This window comes from Egretta garzetta, unplaced genomic scaffold (assembly GCF_000687185.1).
Source record: "Egretta garzetta isolate BGI_Z169 unplaced genomic scaffold, ASM68718v1 scaffold143, whole genome shotgun sequence".
NCBI classification, from domain to species: domain Eukaryota; kingdom Metazoa; phylum Chordata; class Aves; order Pelecaniformes; family Ardeidae; genus Egretta; species Egretta garzetta.
In genome coordinates this window covers 998,402-1,007,612 of record NW_009259310.1, presented here as the reverse complement: position 1 = coordinate 1,007,612, position 9,211 = coordinate 998,402, and the positions used below count along the sequence as shown (strand labels likewise).

Below are 9,211 nucleotides of genomic sequence, written 5' to 3'. Positions count from 1 at the left end.
GTGGGCCACACCATTCCTGATCCAAGCCAGGATGCTGTTGGCCCTCTTGGCCACCTGGGCACACTGCTGGCTCCTATTCAGCCGCTGTTGACCAACACCCCCAGGTCCTTTTCCGCTGGGCAGCTTTCCAGCCACTCTTCCCCACGCCTGTAGTGTTGTGTAGGGTTGTTGTGACCCCAGGGCAGGACCCGGCCCTTGGCCTTGTTGAACCTCACACAGTTGGCCTCGGCCCATGGATCCAGTCTGTTATCCTCTTTGGGGCTGGAAAATCCCACTTCTCAGAAGGTCTTTTTTTCTTTAAGATTCACAGGGATGTGTTATGAGTGCTACACCTTGGGCATTCCCTCTGCTTCTGCCCGTTGCAGCAGTGCCCTATTCTGTTCTGGAGTTTCTTGTTTTTTTCCTTAATGACCTGAGAGAAATTTCCTCTCTGATAATGAGTTTAAATAACAACTTCCCTGCACCTTATTTCCATCATTAGCCTGATAGAATTCCCTGAAGAGGGAGTGCAATAGCCCACAGTTACACACAGCCTTAAGGAACTGGGCAGCATTTCTGCAAGGGATGCAGTTGGTTCATCACTAGATCCAAAGGTGCCTCAACCAAGATGAGGAACACATGGGACAGCTACAAGCAGCAGTGTCACGTGTCTTTTCAGCCTTTCTTGTTCAGCAAGACCCTTGCCTATTTTCTGTGGTCTCTCCTGACTGAAACACCTTGCAGGGAAAGCAGTGCTTACAGCTTCCTACCTTGCTCTGCGCTGCACCTATGGCTTGGGAACTGGATAAAAGAGACGTTGCTCTGCTGCTCAGGTTCTGAACATGAGCAGTAAATACTCGTGTGCATTTCTGGCTTCCCGCAGCACTGTAACTGTGGCACTCAAAGCTGGAGCAAGCTCTTTCAGTGCCTGGGTTGTTGTCTCGTTTTGGATGCAAGTATTGCTGCTGTAGACCCGTGGCTGCGATGGCGGCAGCAGCGGGGTTATGTACATCTGTCCTCATTTGTTTTTTGTAAAAGCTGGCCTGTCAAAGTCCAGAAGTTGGTGTCTGCGGGGAGGCTGGGGTGGCTTCCACTGACAAAGGGAGTGAGGGGACTTTTTCTCTGAGGTGATGCATGCTGACTGCTGAGCACCTTTCCTCAGACAGCACGCAGGGAAAATAACGCCAGGATAAATAGTTAGCTAACATGACTGCCTCGCTTCCCAATGTGGAGGGCCGTTAAAGCACAGAGGTGGAGGAAGGGATGATATTTGGGACCATTCTTACCAACAAAAGTAAGACAGTTTTAAAACCTTACAAGGAAGCATGTGGCTGTGGAAAGAGATGCAGTGCAAAGAATGGAGAGGCAAGCAGATGCAGCAGAGCACCCTTCTGCTGCGACTGCCAGCCAGCGTGCCCCATGCTTCTGTTACGATGCATCTTTTGGACAATGCACAGTGCTGGTCCTGTACAGCATCCAACCTCTGTGGGGTTTAAGAAGGAACTCGAAGAGCTGATCTCTCTGCAGCTGAGATGTGTCGGTTCTGCTGATTTTGGTAAAAGCCTGCAGCATCCTCATCTTTTTACCGACCACCATAAGCAGGTATCCCACAACATTGCCTCCCTGATGCCTGCCAGCAGTATGGCAGTGATGCTGGCTGAGTTGGTGATACCAAAGGAGAATCTGTGGTTCCCTTTTTGTTTGCTTTTCAGACCCTGCAATGTCTGGTAGGCATCCACGAACTCACAGAGCAGTGAGCTTTCCGGGAGAGCACTACAGGGTGAGATCTCTCTGCAGTGGTTACTTTGATCGAGTGTGGACTTGTGTGTCCATAACGCTTAATAAGAGTGGCACTTCATGGCATTGTGGCAAAGCAGCACAGATGCACGCTATCTTGATGTAGCTGACTTGCTGCCCTGTGAAGAAGTGAATTAGGTTATAACATCCCGGAGCAGACATGGCATTTCATGTTGACATGAAAAGGGAAAGAATCCCAGTCTTTCCAGCGGTTGCCCACAGCTTTGCCATTTCACTTTGAATTTCTTGCCAGTTGTTCAGATGCCAAATCATTTGGCAGACATAAATCAGATATTCCTGCCCATGCCTAAAGGAGAATAATATGTTAGTTCTAACATTTGTATTATTTTATGGGTCGATTCATCATTACTTAAAGGTCTTTCAGAAGGTGGTTAAAACTATGCATAACCTGTAGTACTTTTTGCAAAATTAGACCATGATTATTGCAACTATAACTGCAACTAATAAATCATTCTGAGAAAAACACATGCCTTTCAGGTTAATAATATTGTTTATGGATGTGTAACAGTCCAAAAGCTGGCTAATACAGTATTTTTCTCAACTTCTTCTGAAGATAATGATAGAGACTTCTGTAAGTATTGAGATCTCCTGATCTGAGAAGACAGTTTCACTGCTCAAAGCAATTCTGAAAATTAATCTGAGCCTTTGAACCTGGGTGCTCTGTTCCCCTGAGACGGTCTGACCCATTTGTTGGGTGGTCATGTGGGAAGAGGCTGGAAGGTCTTTGCTTGTTTATCCTAATAAGAACCAAAGGGCAATGAGAAGGTTTTTGAATACCCATCTTCCAGCCACATGGAAAAACCTGGCTCACTACCCAGGAGTTTCAGGAGAGGTTTCTTGGAGTCGGCCTTCCAGGGGTGCTGTGAGGAGAACAGAACACCAACTTCAAAACTCTCTTTGTTTTGGACATCATCTCCCACACACTTGATTACAAACTGATGTGTCCCAAAGCCATTTATGCCACCAAAGATGACCTTGTTAATCCCACTGATGGCTTAATCACTGCATTCAGAGCCTGTGTTCTGAGGAAGACCTTCTCTAAGCTTATTTGGGAGATAAAGGGTGAGGAAGAGCTCTCCCTGAAGGAGTTTTGAAAGCAATTTATTACCAGGCATGGTGTAGATAACAGTGATAGGCTTGGGAAGATATCAAAATTCAGTGCACAGTGTGTGGTGAATAACGTGACTCGACTTTGTGGGATTTGACGTTATCCCTGTGCTCCAGGAGGATGTTTTTTCTCCTGCTGTGGGTACAAGCATGAGGAAGCCTACAAGGAGAATGTGGTGGAGTTATTGGCTTCATGCTCTAAAAGCTTGACAAAGACTTAATTGACTTTGATGAGCAGCCTTAGTTGACCATGATGTCATCTGGTGATGACAGTGAGAATGAAACTTGTTCAGAAAGAAACAGTGAGAACCCTTACCCTGAAGGATTGTTATGGGGGTGTCAGTCCAGGTACTGGATGGGGGTGCCAACAGGGAAATTGTTCAGGACAGAGGTCTTCTCAGAGTGGGCAAGCAAGACCACCAGTGCATCGAAAGATTTGATCGTGTATTATAAAAAGATCTACTGGTCAAAGTCTCAAGCCAGTAATCAGTCATCCCTTAATTTATATCTGAAGTAGTAGTCAGAATCTTCAGCCACAGAAAAGCCAGTGTCTCCTTCAGCTTTTCAGTTGTTACCAGATGTTGGCAGTTGATCTCTGGTTGCTGCAGCTCCTGCCTCTCCACCCTCCATGTCAGCCAATGTTCCTCCCTCCTTGCTTTCTTCTGTCACAGCATTTAGCAAAGAGGATGGTCCCCGAAGGAGATGGGAGGACCTGTAGGTAATGATATGGGTAAAAGACAAACAGAAAAAGGAGGCAAAGCTTCCTAAACCAGGTAGCTTCTTGTTGTTGGCAATGTGTATCAGCTCTTCAGTGAGAAAATACTGTGAAGAAAATCTAGGTCGAGCCTGGTAAGATAACCTGGAAATTAAAATGTCGATAGCTTGTGGGACTTCCAAATTCTGAAAACGTTGATGAGGCAGAATAGCAGGGTCTTTGGGAGACGGAGAAGGAGCTTGCCCATAAACTTGAGTGTTGCCTGAAACCTGTGCATGCTGCAGAGCTGCCGGCTCCACTGCGGGTGCGGGCAGCCTGCTCATAACTCCAGTCAAGGTTAGAAGATGAGGAGCTGCAGACAATTGGGATCTGAGGGATTTGCTAACAACAGGGATAACAGAGGAAATGTTGATTTGAGAGGAAATCCTTGGATTATTCTGCTTTGATTCTAGTAGCATTCAGACGTGGTCTGGAGTGAAAGTAATCAAGGAGAAATCAACACGGCGGAGTTTAAGCTCCTTTGAGTGAATAGAAAGGGAGATTAGCAAAGGAAGCAGATCAAGATGGAGAAAATTTATTGGATTGCTGAAATTACTCATCCATCCTGTAAAGGCGTATGTGTTTAGGTTGTGGCTGTAGCTAGAGCTATTCAAGCAAAGCCCTCAGGAGAAGGAGTTTTGTCAAAGACAAAATTTCCTCCCTCCCTTCTCCTGTAAATGCCGTGATTCTTAAAATTGTGTCTGTTTTCTCCAGGAGTTTGCTTGAGCATCTGTCAGTCAGGATGTGATTTTTTTTACTGCACTTTTACCAAATAATTGCACTTCCAAAACTTTGTAGTGTGGCTGTGGCTGAAGAGTCTCTTTTCATGATCCCCTAGGAGCAACCCATGAAGTGAAGCCTTCGGCAGGAGGTACGAATTCAGATCATGTTCCTACACGTGCCGATGATCTGTGTGTGTTAGTGCTCTGACTCATGTCTGCTGGCCAAGCAGCTGCAGTCATTCAGGAGATGACTGTCCCCCACTCGTCATTAGTGCTGCAGAAGGAATGTGTCCTTCTAGCTCAGTTTCTCTAGCTCAGAGCCCAGCAGTTTTGCACAAATCCTTTCACCCGCAGGTCACGTTAGCGTGCCAGAATTGAGAGCCAAGGCATGGGGCATGCAGACCTCCAGCCAGCTGTGCAGAGCAAGGTGGGACAAACAGCTGGTGAGAGCGGTGCCTTCAGCTGCCACAGCTATGCTCCCCAGGGTTGTCCGTTGCAGCCTTCGAGTAGCATCAGACCCTGGAGGATGGTTAATGCATCTTAGAAAAAGATGCGAGAAAGCTTCCTCAGCAATCCAGGAGAAAGCATTCAAACTGCACTGAGCAGATGTTAATAATGCTGGGTTCATTGCTTAACAGTGGTGCCTAAACTTGAAATCAAAATGCTGGGAAGCAGTCAAAGTGCCTGAAGAAATCAAAATGAAAGGGCCCTGGTGCTGGTTTGGGAAGTGGTGAAGTCACATATTGAGTCCCCAGTGGCGCTGTGCTTACAGTGTTAACACAAGTCTATTCTGGGATTGGAAAAAAGAAAGCAAAGTAAGCTTGTTTTTTTAATTTGAGAGCTGAATTGTCAGCATTTCAAGTAATTACGCTGTATCTCCTAGTAAGAAGGATTTACGTGTTGCTATTACAATTGTCTTGATTATTTAGTTCCCTGGCTTTCAATAGTGGCCAACAAATGGGAATTAAATTTGTAAAATGTGTTCACCCTGGCCTGTTTTTCTGTTTGCTGAGAACTTTTATTTACACCTCGATTCTGGTTGAAATTCTGTATTGCAGATTTCCAAAGCTTCCTTAGGTGTTTTGAAGGCAATGGTTTGGAGGTGGAATGAGCTTTTGGGATCCTTTCCCACTGAAGTGGCAATCCTGTGATGTAGGTTAAGCACAACCTACATGTGTTTGCAGTAGCATTTAGAAAGTATGGGTGTAAGCATCTGTTCAGCCTGCAAGTTGTCTTTTGGTTTACCCAGCGTGTGCTAACTGTTAGGCAGGGCTTGTTCTTGTGGCCTTTCCTTCACATGAATAAAGAAGAAACAAGAAGCAGAAAAATGCAGACAGCAACAAGGCTGAAAATCAATCTCTAAAGTTAAGGCATTTCAGAGGATTAGATTTCTGCTTCGCTGTTGCCTTTACACAGAATATACTCTGTTCTCAGCGGTCTTTGTTCCACAGGAATCTTCAAGCATGACACAGCAGTGTCAGGATGTGTTGCGGTAGTGATTCAGTTTTAAGCAAACCCCTTCGCTCCTGGTGTCTGCCGAGTACAGGGAGTTTGGGTGTTACTGATGGCGTTCAAACACTCCAGTGCATCCGCGTGCCTCAGGGTGAGACGCCGTGCACTGGAGACGCTGCGGCGTTGGTGATGGGGCACATGACATTGGTGCAGGAGGTGGTGTCCCCCTTCCCTTCATTGCTTGCACTGGTGGAGGGCAGGACCCCAAGCCCCACTTCCAGGCACAGCTCTGCCTTCCACGTGCTGCTGCTCCTCCTCCGTCCCCTGGTCCTCCTGCCCTGTTCAGAGACACGGAGGGGTTGCGGTGCTGCAGATGCTGTGTGACCAGCATGGGGTGGGGACCCTTGAGGGAACTGTGCATCAAAAGCGCGGGACTGGAAGGGTTCAGACGGTTCCCTTCCAGGGGTGATAGACTCAGTTATCCCCAGCTGATACCGAGCAGAACATTGTGCTTTGGTTTATTGCCCTTTTCATTGCCCTTTTCATTCTTCAAATTACTGCTGGAGTTTAGGTCACCTCCCTGGTACATACCTTTTTAGAAAGAAGGGAGAGAATAGATGCTGCATGCAAGGTGCTGCGGGTTGCTGGTAGGTGGAAAGGATGAGAAATACAAGGGAGTTTAGGTAACGCCAGAGACAGGAGCGTAGGGCACCTTCTTTCATGCGGAGTGCTCAGTTAGTGGAGCAAACCAAGGGGAAGAAGTGGCATCTGTGATTCCTGTAATTTTACGGAAATATCTGGCCAAACAAATAAGAGAAAAGGAATTTTAAGTTATGAAATGTTCGTCTAGAAAAGGTGATGTGGATTTCGTTAGTAGGGTATGGCCCTTCCAGCCTGAAGCTTGTGTGCATGCCCTGGGCATGGGATGGGCATGCGGGGATGGGACAGGTTGGTGCTGCTTTGTCAGCAGAGGGTGCCAGAGACCGACAGACAGACAACTCGTCAGCCTCCAAAGGGAGAAGTGGGTGTGAACTGCAGCACCTTGTGTTCTGGAGCCAATGTCCTTTCCTGGGGCTGGAGCGCGGTGAGAGAACCACCTTGGACAGCAAGAAACACCCTCGAATCCTTGCCCTGAGTTTCAGCAGTGACTTTAGTTGTGCTGGTTGTTTCCAGGAGGAGTTTTCCAAGAGACTGAGTGTGAATGACGTGTAAGAAGTGTGAGATGAGCAGGGAGAGCTTGGTCAGCAGAGTGGTACCCATTCATGTTGCTGGCAGAGCAGCAGGACTTCACACATACCTCAGGAGGGTGGGAGGAAATAGGAAAAGGCAGCGATCGGCAGCTGTGGTCCTGTGTGTGGGCAGTTTGTACCTGTGTGTGCTGTCGGCCCACAGGAGCCTCTTGGTGGGAGTGGAGATTTGCAGGATGTCGGTCTGGGAGCCTTGTAGAAGGTGCTCAGCCAGCAGTGTGGTGACAGGGGAGGCTGCTGCCAGGCTTTTTTTCCCTCTTGGTGCAATAGGCCTCTTAGATGCTCTGTTGCAGTTAGCTTCCAGGAAGGTGGGTTGCAAACTGTCTCCCAAGTAACTCTGGAGGTTGCAGGGATACTTAGGAATCATGTAAAGAATTTTTTTTGTCCTGCCTATCTGTGACTCTTCAGATCTACAAGAAGAAAGGGCAAACATTATTCTTGCCAAATGCCTTGATAGGCAAACACCCTGTGCGTGTGCCCGGGCTGCTTTCCTCCGACTCATGCATACCTTGGGAGTCATGGGAGCTCTCCCTCCCAAGGGAGAGCTTCGGGGCAGAACTCACTGGAGCATCCCATTTAGAGCTCTTTCTGGGCTTTCAGAAACTGAAGTCCAAGCTGTGAATTTTTTTTTCTTCTTTTTTCCCTCCTTTGGAAAGGAGGACTCGTCTCATTGCAAGAAGTTCTGTTAGGTTGTCCCTGCCCACCCTCTGAAATAACCCCCCTCGCTGTACCGCTGCAAATTGAATGAAGTAGTATGTTGTTGCATTAGCTTCAGTCAGATGCTGCGGGTAAACTGTTTACCCTGGCTGAAAGGGAAGCAGTGACCCAGCTGTTTGAAGTTGCTGCTTTTATAATGTCAGGTCAACTCTACTGTCAGGAGTAAAGCACACAGAAATTAGCTGCTGGCCTGGGATTTGCACAGTCAGCTATAGGTTATGACAGGCTGGGTGTGAACTTCTTGGTTTCAAATCTTGCTCCTCATGGTTGGTACCTGCATACGACGACTGATTCTTGGCATCCTGTTGATGCCAGTGATGTGCTTGGACACTCCGCACGCATGCAGGGAGACACATTCTCCGGTGCACAGGGCTTTCTCCACAGGTTCAGGTTTTATTTGTGCCCTTGGTGTCACAACAATTTGCTTATTGAGGTTAGAAACTTGGACGGGAACTTCCATTACAAATACATTCTTGTCAAGCCGGTGAGTTTTGCCGTGCTGAGGGGGATAGCCTTGATAATCCAACAGACTTTGATAGGCATCTGCTGATGTTTTGTCACCCACTTTCTAGTTTTCGTTGTCAGAACTAACGAGGCGGAGGGTGTATGCTTGAACTGCACAGCTTTACTGGTTTCTGCTGTATTTATTCTGGCTTGAGCCTTCAGTGGTTCCAGTGAGTCTTGCTATGATAATAATGGTATGAAATGATCAAATGACACCCATAAATGATGAGAAATCAATAATAAATTAATAAAAATTCTATTAAACTAAGGCAGAGAAAGCAGGATCTCCTTCTTAGAATTGTTTAGGTTGGAAAAGCCCTTTAATATCATCAAGCCCAACCATTACCCTAACCCTGCCATCCCACCACTAAAAACCCTGGCCCTAAGCACCTCCTCTGCCCGGCTTTTAGATACCCCCACAGATGGGGACTCGACCCCTTCCCTGGGCAGCCCCTTCCAGTGCCTGACAGCCCTTTCAGGGCAGAAATTTTTCCCAATATCCAACCTAAACCTGCCCTAGCTCAGCCTCCTCTTCTCCAGGCTGAACACCCCCAGCTCCCCCAGCTGCTCCCCATCAGCCTTGGGCTCCAGACCCCTCCCCAGCTCCCTTGCCCTTCTCCGGTCATGCTCCAGAGGAATGAATGAACCCAAATCAATCAGTAGAGAAGGCAGCTTTTAGCTGCAGGGTCAGGTCCTGGCCTGTTCCCAGTAACACACTCGAGCATTGGCCTCTGCTGTGCCGATGTTCCTGCCGGTGCCATGCAGCCCCGTCCAGGCGGGAGCTCATGAGCCGGCCGGCGGGGCCTGGGGGAGCCCTGCCTGCTTTGGGGTGCTGCTGAAGAGCTGCGGTTGCCTGTGCCTCTTTGCACAGACGCAGTGCTGCTGGCAGGCACTGGCTGACAGCTTCTGCT

At 47.9% G+C, this 9,211-nt stretch overlaps 1 protein-coding gene across 1 annotated transcript in view; it reads left to right on the top strand.

The window, feature by feature from the left end:
* The first annotated feature begins 1,692 nt into the window (after positions 1 to 1,692).
* The window catches only part of EXD3 (exonuclease 3'-5' domain containing 3), a 116,772-nt gene continuing 109,253 nt past the window's right edge, over positions 1,693 to 9,211 (top strand). The window contains exon 1 of the mRNA XM_035891884.1: positions 1,693 to 1,759. The gene's annotated coding sequence lies outside the window, so the exon portion shown is untranslated. The remainder of the gene's footprint in view (positions 1,760 to 9,211) is intronic.